We start from the raw sequence: 19677 nt of genomic DNA on the forward strand, positions 1-19677 counted from the left end.
TCACCCACACTTACCACTTAACCATTCACTATCCTTTTACCCTGCTTTACTTTTTGCATGTATACTTTCACATATATATGTAAGTGTCTAAAATTAAGTTTCATGAGGGTGAGACTGTTCTACATGCTGCTCTATCCTCAGCATCCTGATATATACTGACGAATAAATGAACCACTAAACCTCTATACATGGAGCTCTTAGCTTTCAAAAGCTAATATTTGGGTAAGCCTAGAAATGGAAGAATATTTCACAAGTTCCTTTTCATGCTCTAATGAAACTTTGTGAAATCCTACTCTTGATTCACTAATGCACATGACTCCTGGCTTACTTAATGTGATAATACTTTGCTAACATTTCAACATCAGGCCTTGGAACAAATGGTTCCTTATTCTCTGAAGGAAAACATAAATTTGAGAAGAGATCTTGTCAAGTGAGAAATGCCAGTACCTGCTGCCTAGACAATGTTTTTCTTCTTTAAGCAACAATTTCTGTAGTCTAAAATTATAACTGAAAAATACATTTATTTCATATGTTCCTAAAGTTTTGAGAATATACAAAAAGACCTGAATTTTCTTGTATTCTCATAAACATTCTATTGCTACTGCTCTTGCCATATCATGCAGAGTGCTATATATTTTTTCTACATCAGCTTAGTAAGGTTGCTTCTAACTGAATATTTTGCATAATACTAGACCTTCAACAATACCATGATTATTAATACAAAAGAACAGGAGGGCATGTAAAGAAAGCATTTTATTTATTTTATTTTTCTTTTTAGAGACAAGAGTTTCACTTTATCACCCTCAGTAGAGTGCCATGGCATCACAGTTCACAGCCACCTCCTGGGCCTAGGCAATTCTCTTGCCTCAGATTCCTGAGTAGTCGGGACTACAGGCACCCACCACAACACCCAGCTATTTCTTTTTTTTTTTTTTTGTAGAGACAGAGTGTCACTGTACCGCCCTCAGGTAGAGTGCTGTGGTGTCACATGGCTCACAGCAACCTCTAACTCTTGGGCTTACGCGATTCTCTTGACTCAGCCTCCCGAGCAGCTAGGACTACAGGCGCCCGCCACAACGCCCGGCTATTTTTTTGTTGCAGTTTCGCCGGGGCTGGGTTTGAACCCGCCACCCTCAGCATATGGGGCCGGCGCCCTACTCACTGAGCCACAGGTGCCGCCCGACACCCAGCTATTTCTTCTTGCAGTTTAGCTGGGGCCGCGTTTGAACCCACCACCCTCTGCATATGGGACTGGCACCCTACACATTGAGCCTTAGGCACCGCCCATTTTTTTTTTTATTTTTTATTTTTTAGAGACAGAGTCTCACTCTATTGCCCTCCGTAGAGTGCTATGGCATCACAGCTCACAGCAACCTTTAGCTCTTGGGCTTAGGCGATTCTCTTGCCTCAGCCTCCCAAGTAACTGGGACTACAGGAGCCCACCACAATGCTTGGCTTTTATTTTGTTGCAGTTTGGCCGGGGCCAGGTTCAAACCCACTACCTTTAGTATATGGAGCCAGTGCCGTACTCACTGAGCCACAGGCGCCACCCTAAAGAAAGCATTTTAAGGGCGGCACCTGGTGCGTCAGTGGGTAAAGCGCCAGCCCCATATACCAAGGGTGGTGGGTTCGAACCCAGCCCTGGCCAAAATGAAACAAAAAAAAATAGCCAGGCATTGTGGCAGGCACCTGTAGTCCCAGCTACTCAGGAGGCTGAGGCAGGAGAATCTCCTAAGCCCAGGAATTGAAGGTTGCTGTGAGCTGTGACGCCACGGTACTCTCCCGAGGGTGATAAAGTGAGACTCTGTCTCTAAAAAAAAAAAAAAACTCAACTGGTAAATTAGATAAAATAGTATAGAACAGCAGAAATCTGTAGCATAAATATTTACACTTAAATGGATAATGCTAAGATTTCATGTTCTACCCTGTTTCCCAGAAAATAAGACAATCTTATTTTAAGGTGTGCTCCCAAAGATGCGCTAGGTCTTATTTTCAGGGGACGTCTTATCGTTCCTGTAAGTAGGTCTTATTTTCGGAGGATGTCTTATTTTTGGGAAAATAGGGTAGAATATTCTGGCCCAGAGTTAAAGTATAACAAAAGCTTGTCCTGTACTTATGAATTTATAGAGGATAATCTTATGACAAACACAATGTGTAACACAAATGCTGATTCAAAACAATGTTAATGATAAACTAAGCAAAAAATAAACATTGTCACCGGGTACCCTGGCACACATTTTTAAGTCCCAACTACTAAGGATGCTGAGGTGGAAGGATTACTAGAGCCCAGGAGTTCAAATCCAGCTCACACAACAATGCAAGATCCCATCCCTCAAAAAACAAAATCAAAAAAAAAAACTCTGAGCCCAAACTCCCTCAAGAATGCAAAGAAGGCTTATTGTGTCAGCAGCAGAGAGACCTGTGTAGAGAACACTTAAGTCTTACCATCTATGTCCATTAACTCAAGGATAATATAAAGATTATGAAAGATTCTGCTCCAGAGCTGAATTTGAGTTGTTCTGAAACAGGAGGACAAGAAAGAAGCTAAACCAGATAGAGGAAAATATCCAGATTTTAATCAAAGAAATGGAGGAACAAAGTGGCAAAGATATCCCATCAAAGCAAGTTATTCCATGAAGCATGCGACATAGAAAAGTTTGTGGTGAGTAAACACTTCTTGTTTCTGCTAATTGGACATTAAAAGAATTGAAAACTCAGATCATGTATGCTTGCTTTTTTTTTTTGCAGTTTTTGGCTGGGGCTGAGTTTGAACCCGCCACCTCCAGTATATGGGGCCGGCGCCCCACTCCTTTGAGCCATAGGTGCCACCCAGATCATGTATGCATTTTCTGTTGCTCCCTTTGACCAGGATTTGTCAATTCATGAAAACATTTTAAGTGATGACTATGCCATCTTTGGTATCCTTAGCATCACTCCTGAAGCTATCATTTTACAGCCAATGATTTTAAAGGCCAACCAAACCATTGCAGATTACGCTTGCAGATTATGCAGCAATAGATGATGTCATGCAAGTTTGTATGCTAGAAGTATTGGTCTACTTGGACATTAATGTGTGAAAACTTGATGAATGCTAAGAAATGACTGGAGAGGAAGAGGAGTTTGACATGTTAGAGCATTAAATGGTAAATTTAAGAATTAAATTGGACGTCCCCTGTGGCTCAGGGAGTAGGGCGCCAGCCCCATATACCAAGGGTGACAGGTTTGAACCCAGCCCGGGCCAAACTGCAACAAAAAATAGCCAGGTGTTGTGGCGGGCGCCTGTAGTCCCAGCTGCTCGGTAGGCTGAGACAAGAGAATCGCCTAAGCCCAGGAGTTGGAGGTTGCTATGAGCTGTGATGCCACAGCACTCTACCAAGGGCAATAAAGTGAGACTCTGTCTCTAAAGAAAAAAAGAATTAAACCATCAAGAGGGACTTCACCTAACAAATATGATCGGTGTAACCTGGTTTCTTGTACCCTCAATGAATCCCCAACAATAAAAAAAAAAAAAATTTGGCCAGGCGTGGTGGCTTATGCCTGTACTCCTAACACTCTGGGAAGCCAAGATGGGTGGATTGCTTGAATTTAGGAGTTCAAGACCAGCCTGAGCAAGAGCTAGGTATTTGGTGGGCCCTTATAGTCCCAGCTACTTGGGAGGCTGAAGCAAGAGGATTGATTGAGCCCAAGAGTTTGAGGTTGCTGTGAGCTACAATACCACAGCACTCTACCAAGGGCAACAAAGTAAGACTGTGTCAAAAAATATAAAAATTAAAAATAAAATAAAATAATACAATACAATAAAATAAATTAGGGCCAGGCACAGTGGCTCATACCTATAATCCCAGCATGCTGGGAGGCCGAGGTGGGTGGATTGCTTGAGCTCATGAGTTCAAGACAAGCCTGAGCAAGAGCGAGACCCTGTCTCTAAAAAATAGCCGAGCATTGTGGCAAGCACCTGTAGTCCCAGCCACCAGGGAGGCTAAGGGAAAAGGACCACTTGAACCCAGGAGTTTAAGGTTGCTGTGAGCTATGATGCCATGGTACTCTACTCGGGGACAAAGCGAGACTCTGTCTCAATAAATAAATAAATAAATAATAGAATAAAATAAATAAAATATAATAAAATAAAATTTAAAGCTTATTCCTACGAAAAGGAAGAGGACCACTTGAGCCTAGGAGTTTGACAGTACTGTGAGCTATGATGCTATGTTACTCTACCCAGGGGGACAAAGTGAGACTCTGTCTCAAAAAATAAATAATAGAATAAAATACATAAAATAAAATGTAAAGCTTATTCCTACCAAAAGCATTTAATCTGAATCTAAACACAAGGACAACAATCATACAAATCCCAACTAAGTGGCACTTTACAAAACAACTGGCCTGGACTCCTCAAATATATCCATATTAAAGAATAAACAAAAATCTGGACAGCTGTCAATTACATGTCACTAAAGGGACATAGCTAGCAATTAAAGTAATTAAGGATCCTTGACTAGGTCCTGAACCAAGGGTTATGAAACAGCAAAAGGTCATTACTGAAGACAACTGACAAATATGAACTAAATATCAGATCAGTGTTGCAACCATGTTAAGTTTGATAACTGTACTATAGTTTTATAGGATACCCTTGTTCTTAGAATATTCAAGTAGAACATCTGAGGAGTAAAGTATGATAATGTCTGCAACTTACTTTTAAATGGTTCTAGAAAAAATAAACATATAAAAGATAACATAAAGTGGCAAGATATTAACAGCTGCTAGATCCAGATGAAAGATGCAAGAGCATTCATGGAACTATTATTGCACTTTTCTGTAGCATTAAAATTTTTCAAATAAAAAGTTGGAATAAACATGTAAAACTGTTAAACAAAAAGTAATGAGAAACTACACATTGAGGAGATACTTGCAGGCAGCGCCTGTGGCTCAAAGGGGTAGGGCACCGGCCTCATATGCCAGAGGTGGTGGGTTCAAACCCAGCCCTGGCCAAATACTGCAAAAAAAAGAAAAGAAAGAGGAGATACTTGCAACACCATATAACGCAGGAAGAATTAGTATGAAGTACAGATAAAGAGAGTTACAAACCAATGATGGAAAGGCAAACAACCCAACAGAAAAATGAGGTATATAGGCAATTCACAGAAAAAGAAACCTAAGTGTATAATGTATAAGAAGCCGACCTCACTAATAATCAGGGAAAAGCAAATCAAAACCCTGCACATTAGCAAAAAATTTTAAGTCTGATAATATCAAATTTTTGTAAGGATATGGCAAAATGGGAGCTCTCACAACCTGCTGATGGGTATTCTGTATTTATTATTTTTAAAAGTAATCTGACAGGCAGCACCTGTGGCTCAGTGAGTAGGGCGCCAGCCCCATATGCTGAGGGTGGTGGGTTCAAACCCAGCCCCGGCCAAACTGCAACAACAAAAAAATAGCCAGGCGTTGTGGCGGGCGCCTATAGTCCCAGCTGCTCGGGAGGCTGAGGCAAGAGAATCAAAGAGAATCACATAAGCCCAAGAGTTGGAGGTTGCTGTGAGCCATGTGACACCATGGCACTCTAAGGAGGGCAGTAAAGTGAGACTCTGTCTCTACAAAAAAAAAAAAAGTAATCTGACAAAGATGCTCATACCCTACAACCTAAGAATTCCCAGTTCCCTAGGCTTAGAATTCTCTCTCACACGTGCAAACAAGAAGACACATCCAAGAATGTTTATTACAGCACTGTTAACAGAGCAAAAAGTCAAAAACACGTAAACATCCATAAACTGTGGTTTATTCATATAATGAAATATAGCAATAAATGAATAAAGATACATCACCCCAACATGACTATATATCAAAAGCAGTAATACTGAGAAAGCACTGGACACTGGGCTTCTAACTGGGAATCTTTGTACTGTCACCAACTAGAGAAAATTAAATATGGATGATGTTGAGAAGGGCAAGAAGATTTTTGTTCAGAAGCATGCCCAGTGCCACACTATGGAAAAGGGAGGCAAGCATAAGACTGGGCCAAATCTACAAGGTCTCTTTCGGCAGAAGACAGGTCAAAATGCCAATAAGATGCCAATAAGAACAAAGGCATCACCTGGGGAAGAGGATACACTGATGGAATATTTGGAGAATCCCAGAAAGTACATCCATGGAACAAAAATGATCTTCACTGGCATTAAGAAAGGAGAAAGGGGCTCGGCACCTGTAGCTCAAGTGGCTAAGGTGCCAGCCACATACACCAGAGCTGGCAGGTTAGAATCCAGTCTGGGCCTGCCAAAACAACAATGACAATTACAACCAAAAAAATAGCTAGGTGTTGTGGCGGGCACCTGTGGTCCCAGCTACTTGGGAGGCTGAGGCAAGAGAATCACTTAGGACTAAGAGTTGGAGTTTGCTATGAGCTATGATGCCATGGCACTCTACCAGGGTGACAGCTTGAGGCGCTGTCTCAAAAAAAAAAAAAGGAGAAAGGGCAGAGTTGATAGCTTATCTCCAAAAAGCTACTGATGGGGCGGACACAAGATGGCTGACTGAAGCCAGCTTTCCACAGAGGCTCCTGTCCAGAAGGAGAGTTAAAGGACAGAAATTTAGCAAGTAACCTGGTGGATTAGAGCTGCACCAAGAGAGAAGGTGGAAGAACACACATCAACCCCGCTGAGGCGAGCTGCGACCCCAAGGATACAAACAAAAAATACAAAATACATCACCAAGCAGATGGGAGTCCCCTCCCCCATGAGAACGGCTCGGAGTGCCCCACAAACAAACGAGCAGAGTTCAAAGTTCCTCCCACTACACTCCACAGGAGACACCCTCTAAAAACTGGACCTACCTCCCCTACTAGGGTGCCACGGCATTCTCCTGCCAGGCATAAAACTGTATATATTCTCTACCTGCAACTCTGAGCTCCCAGCACTCCCCCCCACTCTCACTCTGAGGTCTGGAGGCCTGTCCCCCAGGAGTCCAGATTCTTGGGTGATTTCTCGAGGGGTGTGGACAGGGCCTAAACTACAGATGGTCAGTGCTGACTCTGCATCACAGGAGTGAGGAGATGACGGTGCGCTGAGAGGGAACCACGCCAGAGCGGCGGTGCCCCAAGGCACAAAGCAGCAGTGGTCTTTTGGCAACAATAGGGCTCACTCATGGATATTCTGAAGCCACACCCCCGTCTCCCTGGGCAACCAGAGGAGACCGGGCATCAACCCAGGTGGCAACGACCACGGAACAGATCTGTGACAGAAACGCAGGCCCTGTGAGTAAAGGGTTTGCCTGAGGCAGTGCCAGCCTGGTGGAGCGCGGGGACTAGAAACACACGCGCAGAGCTGGAAGTTCCCAGGGCGGGGCTGACCCAGAGGACGGCTTTACTGAGCCTAAGATGCACCTGGCCCTCAGGGGATCGTCAGCCTATAGACAAAGGAAGACAGGTGGCTAGAACTGACAGCTAACCAAATACAAAACCTGCAGGAGCAAAGACAGGGTCTGAGGCACAGGCTCTGGGAATTCAAAACAGCTTCTCTTCTGCAGGGGAATTTAGCAGGGACGGAAACAAATTCCCGCAAAGTTGTTCTGTTCTGTTCTGTCAGTAATATCAATCAGGGGCAGGGCTGGAACTGAGTGAACACCCCCCAGCCTCCATCAAGCACCCGAGGTTGTCAGGCCTCACCTCCCCCTGCTAGGTAGAAGCAGAGCACAGCAGCCTGGCTGAGCAGAAATAGATTTCCTTGTGATTCAGGCAGGTGCAAACTCCCGGAGTATCTGTTCACTACAGGCAACTGTGTCACGGCCCAGCGGGGCTATCAGTGACTGGATATGACAGAGGTACAAGGTGGGGAAGGAGGCATCAACCTTCCCAGACTGATCTATTTGCTGGGTGGGTCCTCCTGACTCCACGGAGCACCGGAGCAAGCCACATCTGAGTAGTCACCAGAACCCTGCGATCCAGTTGCCAGAGACCTTTTAAACTCTCCCACTGGAGACAGGTGCTGACTGAGACAATTGATTTGGACTTTTTGAACTGAGCCAATCACCCGAGGACTATTCAGGGGGTGCCCTGGGTGTGTAGTTCTAGGAAGATTTGATTTTCCTTTTCCAATTGTTACCTGTGGGGGGCGGGGTGACTTAATTGCTGGTATTTCTCCACAGCTGAGACTTCAACCCAGAGTAACTGTTTCACTAGGGTCAAACAGACACCAGCAGAAAACAAGACAGAACCACTCACCCCCACCACACCAAAGAGGTCCCCAGTTTCTCAGGCCATAGCACAGTACAGGTCCTCAACAAAGCTCCAGGGGAAAAATTAAATGGTGTAAAACAATCATGGGGTGGAATCAGCTGAAAAACTCTGGTAACATGAATAACCAGAAGAGATCAACCCCCCACAAGGAAAGATATGGCAGATGTAACTGAAGATCCCATTCATAAACAGCTGGCCAAGATGTCAGAAATTGAATTCAGAATTTGGATTGCAAACAAGATTAATAGAATGGAGGAAAATTTGGAAACAGAAATTCAAGGAGCAATTCAAAAGTCGGAATTAGAAATTCGAGGAGAAATTCAAAAGTTGTCTCAAGAATTTAACGAGTTTAAAGACAAAACCACCAAAGATTTTGACGCACTGAAGCAAGAATCTGCAGCCCTCAAAGATCTGAAAAATACAGTAGAAGCCCCCAGTAACAGAGTGGAGCAAGCAGAAGAAAGGATTTCTGACATTGAAGACAAAGTCTTTGAACGCTCCCAAACTCTCAAAGAGGAAGAGAAATGGAGAGCAAAAATGGATTATTCTCTCAAAGAGCTCTGGGATAATTTGAAGAAGGCTAATATCCGCCACATTGGAATCCCTGAAAGTGATGAAGTGGCCTCGCAAGGCACAGAGGCCCTTCTCCATGAAATTATTAAAGAGAATTTTCCAGACATGCCAAGAGATTCTGAAATTCAGATAGCAGACAGTTTCAGAACCCGAGCATGACTCAATCCGAATAAGACATCCCCCAGGCATATCATAATTAACTTCAATAAAGTTAATATGAAGGATAAAATTCTCAAAGCTGCCAGACGTAAGAAATCCATTGCCGGGCGGCGCCTGTGGCTCAGTCGGTAAGGCGCCGGCCCCATATACCGAGGGTGGCGGGTTCAAGCCCGGCCCCTGCCAAACTGCAACCAAAAAATAGCCAGGCGTTGTGGCAGGCGCCTGTAGTCCCAGCTACTTGGGAGGCTGAGGCAAGAGAATCGCTTAAGCCCAGGAGTTGGAGGTTGCTGTGAGTTGTGTGAGGCCACGGCACTCTACCGAGGGCCATAAAAGTGAGACTCTGTCTCTACAAAAAAAAAAAGAAATCCATTGCCTACAAAGGGAAGAACATTAGAATGACTGCAGATCTCTCTGCTGAAACTTTTTAAGCCAGAAGAGGGTGGTCATCAACTTTTAATCTCCTAAAGCAAAATAACTTTCAACCCTGGATCCTGTATCCAGCTAAACTGAGTTTCATTTATGATGGAGAAATTAAATACTTTAATGACATTCATATGTTGAAGAAATTTGCTATAACCAAAGCAGCTCTTCAGGATATTCTCAGACCTATCCTCCATAATGACCGGCCCAATCCTCTACCACAAAAGTAAACTCACTCAGAAACTTTTGATCAAACTCCAACTTTCACAGTGGCAAAGGATTAAAAATGTCCACTGGACTTTCGAAAAACTCAATACCCAAAATTTTACCAGACTTATCAATATTCTCCATTAATGTGAACGGCTTAAACTGTCCTATAAAGAGGCACAGGTTAGCTGACTGGATACAAAAACTCAGGCCAGATATTTGTTGCATACAAGAGTCACATCTTACCTTAAAAGATAAATATAGACTCAAGGTGAAAGCAGGGTCATCCATATTTCAGGCAAATGGTAATCAGAAAAAAGCAGGTGTTGCAATTCTATTTGCAGATACAATAGGTTTTAAACCAACAAAAGTAAGGAAGGATAAGAATGGTCACTTCATGTTTGTTAAGGGCAATACTCGATATGATGAGATTTCAATTATTAATATCTATGCACCCAACCAGAATGCACCTCAATTTATAAGAGTAACTCTAACAGACATGAGCAACTTGATTTCCTCCAGCTCCATAATAGTTGGAGATTTCAACACTCCTTTGGCAGTGTTGGATCGATCCTCCAATAAGAAGCTGAGCAAAGAAATTTTAGATTTAAACATTCGGATTTAGCAGACATCTACAGAACATTTCATCCCAACAAAACTGAATACACATACTTCTCATCAGCGCACGGAACATACTCCAAAATCGACCACATCTTAGGTCACAAGTCTAACCTCATTTATAAATTTAAAGGAATAGAAATTATTCCTTGCATCTTCTCGGACCACCATGGAATAAAAGTTGAACTCAGTAACAACAGGAATCTGCATACTCATACAAAAACATGGAAGTTAAATAACCTTATGCTGAATGATAGCTGGGTGAGAGATGAGATTAAGAAGGAAATTGCCAAATTCTTGGAACAAAACAACAATGAAGACACGAATTATCAGAACCTCTGGGATACCGCAAAGGCAGTCCTAAGAGGGAAATTTATACCGCTGCAAGCCTTCCTCAAGAGAACGGAAAGAGAGGAAGTTAACAACTTAATGGGACATCTCAAGCAACTGGAAAAGGAAGAACATTCCAACCCCAAACCCAGTAGAAGAAAAGAAATAACCAAAATTAGAGCAGAATTAAATGAAATCGAAAACAAAAGAATTATACAACGGATCAATAAATCAAAAAGTTGGTTTTTTGAAAAGGTCAATAAAATAGATAAACCTTTGGCTAACCTAACCAGGAAAAAAAGAGTAAAATCTCTAATCTCATCAATCAGAAACGAGAAAGCCGAAATAACAACAGACTCCCCAGAAATTCAAAAAATCTTTAATGAATATTACAAGAAACTTTATTCTCAGAAATATGAAAATCTGAAGGATATTGACCAATACTTAGAAGCACATCACCTTCCAAGACTTAGCCAGAATCAAGTGGAAATGTTGAACAGCCCAATATCAAGTTCTGAAATAGCATCAACCATACAAAATCTCCCTAAAAAGAAAAGCCCAGGGCACGGCGCCTGTGGCTCAAGCGGCTAAGGCGCCAGCCACATACACCTGAGCTGGCAGGTTCGAATCCAGCCCGGGCCTGCCAAACAACGATGGCTGCAACCAAAAAATAGCCGGGCGTTGTGGCAGGTGCCTATAGTCCCAGCTACTTGGGAGGCGGAGACAGGAGACTCGCTTGAGCCCAGGAGTTTGAGGTTGCTGTGAGCTATGATGCAACGGCACTCTACCCAGGGCAACAGCTTGAGGCTCTGTTTCAAAAAAAAAAAAGGAAAAGCCCAGGACCAGATGGCTTCATGTCAGAATTCTACCAAACCTTTAAAGAGGAATTAATATCTATATTACTCAACCTGTTCCAAAATGTAGAAAAAGAAGGAAGACTACCCAACACATTCTATGAAGCAAACATCACCCTCATCCCCAATCCAGGAAAAGACCCAACAAGAAAAGAAAATTATAGACCAATATCTCTAATGAATATAGATGCAAAAATATTCAACAAGATCCTAACAAACAGAATCCAGCAACACATCAAACAAATTATACATTGTGACCAAGTCGGTTTTATCCCAGGGTCTCAAGGCTGGTTCAATATACATAAATCTATAAGTATAATTAAGCACATAAACAAATTAAAAAACAAAGACCATATGATTCTCTCAATTGATGCAGAAAAAGCTTTTGATAATATCCAGCATCCCTTCATGATCACAACACTTAAGAAAATTGGTATAGAGCGGCGCCTGTGGCTCAAAGGGATAGGGTGCCAGTCCCATATGCTGGAGGTGGTGGGTTCAAACCCAGACTTGGCCAAAAACCACAAAAAAAAAAAAAAAAGAAAGAAAATTGGTATAGAAGGGACATTTCTTAAACTGATAGAGGCCATCTACAGCAAACCCACAGCCAATATCGTATTGAATGGAATTTAATTGAAATCATTTCCACTCAGATCAGGAACCAGACAAGGCTGCCCATTGTCTCCACTGCTCTTTAACACTGTAATGGAAGTTTTAGCCACCACAATTAGGGAAGAATATCAAGGGTATCCATATAGGGTCAGAAGAGATCAAACTTTCGCTCTTAGCAGATGATATGACTGTATATCTGGAAAACACCAGGGATTCTACTACACAACTCTTAGAAGCGATCAAGGAATACAGCAGCGTCTCAGGTTACAAAAATCAACATTCATAAATCGGTAGCCTTTATATATACCAACAATAGTCAAGCTGAAAAAACAGTTAAGGACTCTATTCCATTCACAGTAGTGCCAAAGAAGATGAAATATTTGGGAGTTTATCTAACAAAGGACGTGAAAGATCTCTATAAAGAGAACTATGAAACTCTAAGAAAAGAAATAGCTGAAAATGTTAACAAATGGAAAAACATACCATGCTCATGGCTGGGAAGAATCAACATTGTTAAAATGTCCATACTACCCAAAGCAATATGTAACTTTAATGCAATCCCTATTAAAGCTCCACTGTCATACTTTAAAGATCTTGAAAAAACAATACTTCATTTTGTATGGAATCAGAAAAAAACTCAAATAGCCAAGACATTACTCAGAAATAAAAACAAAGCAGGAGGAATCATGCTACCAGACCTCAGACTATACTATAGTGATCAAAACAGCATGGTATTGGCACAAAAACAGAGAAGTAGATGTCTGGAACAGAATAGAGAATCAAGAGATGAATCCAGCTACTTACCGTTATTTGATCTTTGACAAGCCAATTAAAAACATTCAGTGGGAAAAAGATTCCCTATTTAACAAATGGTGCTGTGTGAACTGGCTGGCAACCTGTAGAAGACTGAAACTGGACCCACACCTTTCACCATTAACTATGATAGACTCTCACCGGATTAAAGATTTAAACTTAAGACATGAAACTATAAAAATACCAGAAGAGAGTGCAGGGAAAACCCTTGAAGAAATTGGTCTGGGCAAGCATTTTATGAGGAGGACCCCCCCCCCCCCGGCAATTAAAGCAGCTTCAAAAATACACTACTGGGACCTGATCAAACTAAAAAGCTTCTGCACAGCCAAGAACACAGTAAGTAAAGTAAGCAAACAGCCCTCAGAATGGGAGAAGATATTTGCAGGTTATGTCTCCGACAAAGGTTTAATAACCAGAATCCACAGAGAATTCAAATGTATAAGCAAGAGAAGAACAAGTGATCCCATCGCAGGCTGGGCAAGGGATTTGAAGAGAAACTTCTCTGAAGAAGACAGGCACACGGCCTTCAGACATATGAAAAAATGCTCATCATCTTTAATCAGCAGAGAAATGCAAATCAAAACTACTTTGAGATACCATCTAACTCCAGTGAGACTAGCCCATATCACAAAATCCCAAGACCAGAGATGTTGGCGTGGATGTGGAAAAAAGGGAACACTTTTACACTGCTGGTGGGAATGCAAATTAATACATTCCTTTTGGAAAGATGTTTGGAGAACACTTAGAGATCTAAAAATAGATCTGCCATTCAATTCTATAATTCCTCTACTAGGTATATACCCAGAAGACCAAAAATCACATTATAACAAAGATATTTGTACCAGAATGTTTATTGCAGCCCAATTCATAATTGCTAATTCATGAAAAAATCCCAAGTGCCCATGGATCCACAAATGGATTAATAAATTGTGGTATATGTACACCATGGAGTATTATGCAGCCTTAAAGAAAGATGGAGACTTTACCTCTTTCATGTTTACATGGATGGAGCTGGAACATATTCTTAGTAAAGTATCTCAAGAATGGAAGAAAAAGTATCCAATGTACTCAGCCCTACTATGAAACTAATTTACAGCTTTCACATGAAAGCTATAACCCAGTTATAACCTAAGAATAGGGGGAAGAGGGAAGCGGGGGGGGTGGGGGGGAGAGGGTGATTGGTGGGATTACACCTGCAGTGCACCTTACAAGGGTATATGTGAAACTTAGTAAATGTAGAATGTAAATGTCTTCACACAATAACTAAGAAAATGCCAGGAAGGTTAACCAGAGTGATGAAAATATGTCAAACGGTCTATAAAACCAGTGTATGATGCCCCATGATCGCATTAATGTACACAGCTATGATTTAATAATAAAAAAAGAAAGAAAATAGTAAATAGAAAAGAAAACCAAAAAGCTACTAATGTGTAATAGTTGGCCACTGCCTTATTACAAAACATAACTATCTCATGACTTTTTAATGTATACCATAAGTTAATTGGTATCTTACATCAGAATTCAGATCATGAATTAGTGACTGTTGGACAGTCCTGATTTAACTAAGACTGGCTTGTGCTTAAATGAATGTCACAACCGGGGAACAGAGGCACAATGCAAGGACTGGGGGATTTTCCTTAAGAGAAAACCTTACAGGTGGTGCCTGTGGCTCAGTGAGTAGGGCGCCGGCCCCATATACCGAGGGTGGCGGGTTCAAACCCAGCCCCGGTTGAACTGCAACCAAAAAAAAAATAGCCGGGCGTTGTGGCAGGCGCCTGTAGTCCCAGCTGCTCAGGAGGCTGAGACAGGAGAATTGAGGAAGCCCAAGAGATAGAGGTTGCTTTGAGTCATGTGACATCAGGGCACTACCGAAGGCAGTAAAGTGAGACTGTCTCTACAAAAAAAAAAAAAGAGAGAGAGAGAGAAAACCTTACCCAACCACCCAGGGTCTGGCAGACAAAGGGAGGGAAATAACTGTGAAAATTACACACAGACAGTCCCAGTGTTCTAATCCTTGAGAGAGGACACCAACACTTTATCAGCCCCTCCCAAGAGGCTAACAGATATGCCAGCCTAAACCCAGTACTTAGGGCTATGTATTTAGGAAACGGAGGATGTGTTTACATAAGGCAAAAAGTGAAAAAGCAACAGCTTCATGTTTCAATTACTCAGGCAGTTTTTTGTTTAGGGAAGAAAGTTAATTAGGCTGCAGGACAGGGAAGTACTAAGCTACAATTCAAAGAATACTTTGGAGGAAATTTAACAAAGGAAAGTTACAGCTTTCAGGTCAAGGTGCCTGCAGCTGCAAGGTATCTGCAAGGGCAACTATCAATTACTTTCTAGTTTTATATATAGCCTTGTCTCTAAGCTGCTCATCTCTAACTAGACATTTCCTAGACTACTTTCTTATCTTCTCTGTTGGACATTTCGGCCCCTCTTCACCATCACAGGTATGCAATGAAGTCAGGAAGCTGAAACTCAGGGCCATAACCCACGGAAATTTCCAGGCAGAATGCCAGCCTACTCTAGCTTTCACCCACAAATGAATATGATCAAGCTGTTTGTTTGTTTTTAAGTCTCATTATGTCACCATCACTAGACTACCATCGTGTCACAGCTCACAGCAACCTCAAACTTTTGGGCTTAAGTGATTCTCTTCCCTCAGCCTCCCAAGTAGCTGGGACTACAGGCATCCGCCACGACACCCAGCTATTTTTTTGTTTCAGTTGTCATTGTTTTAGCTGGCCTAGGCTGGGTTTGAACCCACCAGCCTGGGTGTATGTGGCCCGCACCCTACCCACTGAGCTACGGGCACCGCTCTGAGTTTTTAAAGTTTGATAGTAATTTCAATTTTGTAATTGTAATTTTGTAACAATTTTTTTTTGTTTTCCCCTTCTAAAGATATGGCTGGATTTGATTAGTCATGTTCAATTTTTTTTTTTCCTGAGACAGAGTCTCATTATCTCACTCTCGGTAGAGTGCCGTAGCATCACAGCTCACAGCAACCTCAAACTCTTGGGCTTAAGGATTCTCTTGCCTCAGCCTCCCAAGTAGCTGGGACTACAGGTGCCTGCCACAAGGCCTGGCTATTTTTTGGTTGTAGTTGTTATTTGGCAGGCCCAGGCTGGATTTGAACCTGCCAGCTCCGGTGTATGTGGCTGATGCCCTAGCCGCTGAGGTACAGGCACCAAGCCAGTAATGTTCAACTTTTCATAAGAATGGTAAATTGCCATCTCAAAACATACTGAAGATTGGTTTAATATTTAAAACTATATAACTATTATGTGAATATATTTAAATTCTAGGGAAATCCCTTCCCTGTCTCACAACCAAACAAGACTTACAGGTGTGTTAATATGTGTTCATTAGCCCAAAGGTTGGGCTGGAGATAACATTCATTTTATCTTTTGGTCTTTGCTATGCCAACTTAATTTCCCTGTGTCTAATAAAATGCTGCCTTGTATTGAAAGGCATTTTAGGGCTGGACGTGTGGCTCACGCCCATAAACCCAGCACTCTGGGAGTCTGAGGGAGGTGGACTGCCTGAGCTCATGAGTTCGAGACCAGCCTGAGCTAGAGCGAGAGCACACCTCTAAAAATAACCAGGCATTGTAGCAAGTGCCTGTAATCTTAGCTACTTGGGAGACTGAGGAAAGAGAATCGTGTGAGCCCAGGAGTCTGACATTGCAGTGAGATAAGACACCATAGCACTCTACTGGGGTGACAAAGTGAGATTGTCTCAAAAAAAAATAAGAAAGGGATTTTAGTGTGGTTTGTGTGTAAATAAAGACCAAATAAAAATCAAGTGAAGAACACTTCTCACACAATAAAAAAAAAGCAGTACTGGCTCAGCGCCTATAGCTCAGCACCTAGGGCACCAGCCACATCCACGAGGGCTGCGGGTTCGAACTGGGCCAGGGCCTACTAAACAATGACAACTACAACAAAAAAATAGCCCGGTGTTGTGCTGGGCACCTACAGTCCCAGCTACTTAGGAGGCTAAGGTAAGAGAACCGCTTAAGCCCAAGAGTTTGAGGTTGCGGTTGCTGTGAGCTGTCATAACACAGCACTCTACGGAGGGTGACATAGTGAGACTGTCTCAAAAAAAAAAGAAAAGAAAATCATGTTACAGAATCACACAGTAAGAGTATATACTTTGATAAATATATAAATATTAATAGAAGTATAAAAATATAATGGGAATAATCAGTCAATTGATGACAGAGGGAGGAGAGAAGGTAAGGGGGGAAGACAAGGATAGGATCAACAAACATTCATACCAGCCTCAATTTTATCTGTCATGTTTATAGAGACTATACAATTAGAAATGATAATGAATAAATAAATATGACAGTCTTAACTATAAAGATTTGATAGGCAGCGCCCAAAGCTCAGTGGGTAGGGCGGTGGCCACATACACGAAGGCTGGCAGGTTCGAACCCAGGCCAGGCCAGCTATAACAACAATGACAACTTCAACCACAACGCCTGTAGTCCCAGCTACATGGGAGGCTGAGGCAAAAGAATCGCTTCAACCCAAGAGTTTGAGGTTGCTGTGAGTTGTGACATCACGGCACTCTATAATGTATACCATGGAATACTATTCAGCTATTAAAAAAAATGAAGACTTTACATCCTTCGTATTAACCCGGATGGAAGTGGAAGACATCATTCTTAGTAAAGCATCACAAGAATGGAGAAGCATGAATTCTATGTACTCAATTTTGATATGAGGACAATTAATGACAATTAAGGTTATGGGGGGAGAGGAAAAGCAGAAAGAGGAATGAAGGGAGGGGGCGGGGCCTTGGTGTGTGTCACACTTTATAGGGGCAAGACATGATTGCAAGAGGGACTTTACCTAACAATTGCAATCAGTGTAACCTGGCTTATTGTACCCTCAATGAATCCCCAACAATAAAAAAAATAAAATAAAATAAAACACTTGGTAAATAACAATATTCAAAAAAAAAATAAACCTATAAAGATTTGATTTAAAGATGTATATTAGATATATTAAATGATATTATTTTTGGTATGTTTGAAATACTTCATAATTTTGTTTTTTTTTTTTTGAGACAGAGTTTCACTTTGTTGCCCTCAGTAGTGTCCCCTGGCGTCACAGCTCACAGCACCCTCCAAACTCCTGAGCTTAGGCGATTCTCTTGCCTCAGCCTCCCAAACAGCTGGGACTACAGGCACCCACCACGATGCCTGGCTATTTTTTGTTGCCGTTTAGCTGGGGCCAGGTTCCAACCTGCCACCCTCAGTATAGGGGCTGGCACCCTACCCACTGACCCATAGGCACCGCCCTACTTTATAATATTTTAAGATAAATTTAAATTAAAACATTAAGAAGGCCCGAGTGGCTAAAGAAACTGTGAGCATCTCCATCCACAGGGAGGATTCCCTCCCTGTGGCCCCCAATAAAAATGTGAAAACCCAAAAAAAAAAATGTGTGTGTGTGTGTGTATAACTGGACAATTGTAATAAAAACACACTAACATCCAGCAAGCTTACTGATTTTTTTGGTTGGTTTTTTTTGAGCCATGAAGTGTCAGATACAGATTTGTTTTCTCTTTGCAAGCAGATCATTACTGATGTGCAAGGCTCTTTACCTCACATACTTTTTTTTTTTTTTTTGAGACAGTTTCACTTTGTAGCCCCTGGTATGTTGCCTGCCATAGTGTTATAGCTCACAGCAACCTCAGACTCAAGCAATTCTCTTGCTTCAGCCTCCTGAGTAGCTAGGACTACAAGCGCCTGCCACATTGCCCAGTGACTTTTAGAAGACGGGGTCTTGCTCTAGTTCAGGCTGGTCTCAAAATCATGAGTAGGCAATCCAACAGCCTCAGCCTCCCAGGGTGCTACAATTACAGGCATGAGCCATAGCACCTGGCCTACTTTTTTTTTTTTTAAAGACAGGGTCTCATTCTGTTGCCCAGGCCAGAGTGCAGTGGCCCAATCAACTCACTATACATTGTAAACTCAAACTCCTGGCCTCAAACAATCCTCCTGCCTTGGCCTCCCAAACTCCTGGGATCATAGGCATGAGCCACCAGGTCCACCCTCCAAGAGACACATACAAAAGTTAAGAACAAATGATTCATCATTGTTCAAATCAATTTAACCTTTATCATTCTGTATTCAGCTTTAAAAGGGAATAGTTTTGCTACCCTCCTGGCAATTTTGCTAACTGTATTGGTTTACTGCTCAAGTTGTTTTCTGCAAACAGTCACTGCAAACATTAATAACCAATTATTACACATTGCAATCAAAGTTCAATCAGTAAAATGTCATGTAAGACTTACTGGGTCAATTAACAAGCCCCTTCAACATTCCATAACCAAACATAAAAAACCAAACCAAACAAAAAGTACCAACTACGTATAAAAAAATGGTTATCTTACTTCATTCATCCTACTTTATCAACATTTACAAGGAATCCAAGTGGCATATCTTGCAAATGGCTTACTAGAATTTCTCTTTCTAGCTTTATCTCACACTACTGCTTTACCAAACCGTTTGTTTTAGTAATATTTATTCATCATACCCTCAAAATATCCAGTAGTATCTTTTTCCTACTTTCAAGTGTCTGTTTTTTTCTAATCCCATCTCTCTCTACTTTGAGCCAAAAATTATCTAACATTTACTGAGAATGTGTGCTAATACTGCTTCAATAGAATTACTCTATTTAATTTGTACAACCCTGTGAGATGTTCTATTTTCCCCTTTTTCTGTCAAGACAAAATGAGTTAAACTCTAAGGCAGTGATTTTCAATTGGTATGCCATGAGAGGATCTTAGTTGTGCCACAAAAACCTTTAGAGATCGGGGCGGTGCCTGTGGCTCAAAGGAGTAAGGCGC

The 19677-nt window shown here is 41.8% G+C and overlaps 1 protein-coding gene and 2 pseudogenes across 2 annotated transcripts in view; 2 read left to right on the top strand and 1 right to left on the bottom strand.

Annotated features, from left to right (window-relative positions):
* The window catches only part of NT5C2 (5'-nucleotidase, cytosolic II), a 142587-nt gene that overhangs the window by 118307 nt on the left and 4603 nt on the right, over positions 1-19677 (bottom strand). The window lies entirely within an intron of this gene.
* Positions 103-3077, top strand: LOC128581119 (ubiquitin carboxyl-terminal hydrolase 48-like; annotated as a pseudogene).
* LOC128581120 (cytochrome c, somatic-like) lies at positions 5873-15288 on the top strand (annotated as a pseudogene).

Source organism: Nycticebus coucang, chromosome 3 (genome assembly GCF_027406575.1).
Source record: "Nycticebus coucang isolate mNycCou1 chromosome 3, mNycCou1.pri, whole genome shotgun sequence".
Classification (NCBI taxonomy): domain Eukaryota; kingdom Metazoa; phylum Chordata; class Mammalia; order Primates; family Lorisidae; genus Nycticebus; species Nycticebus coucang.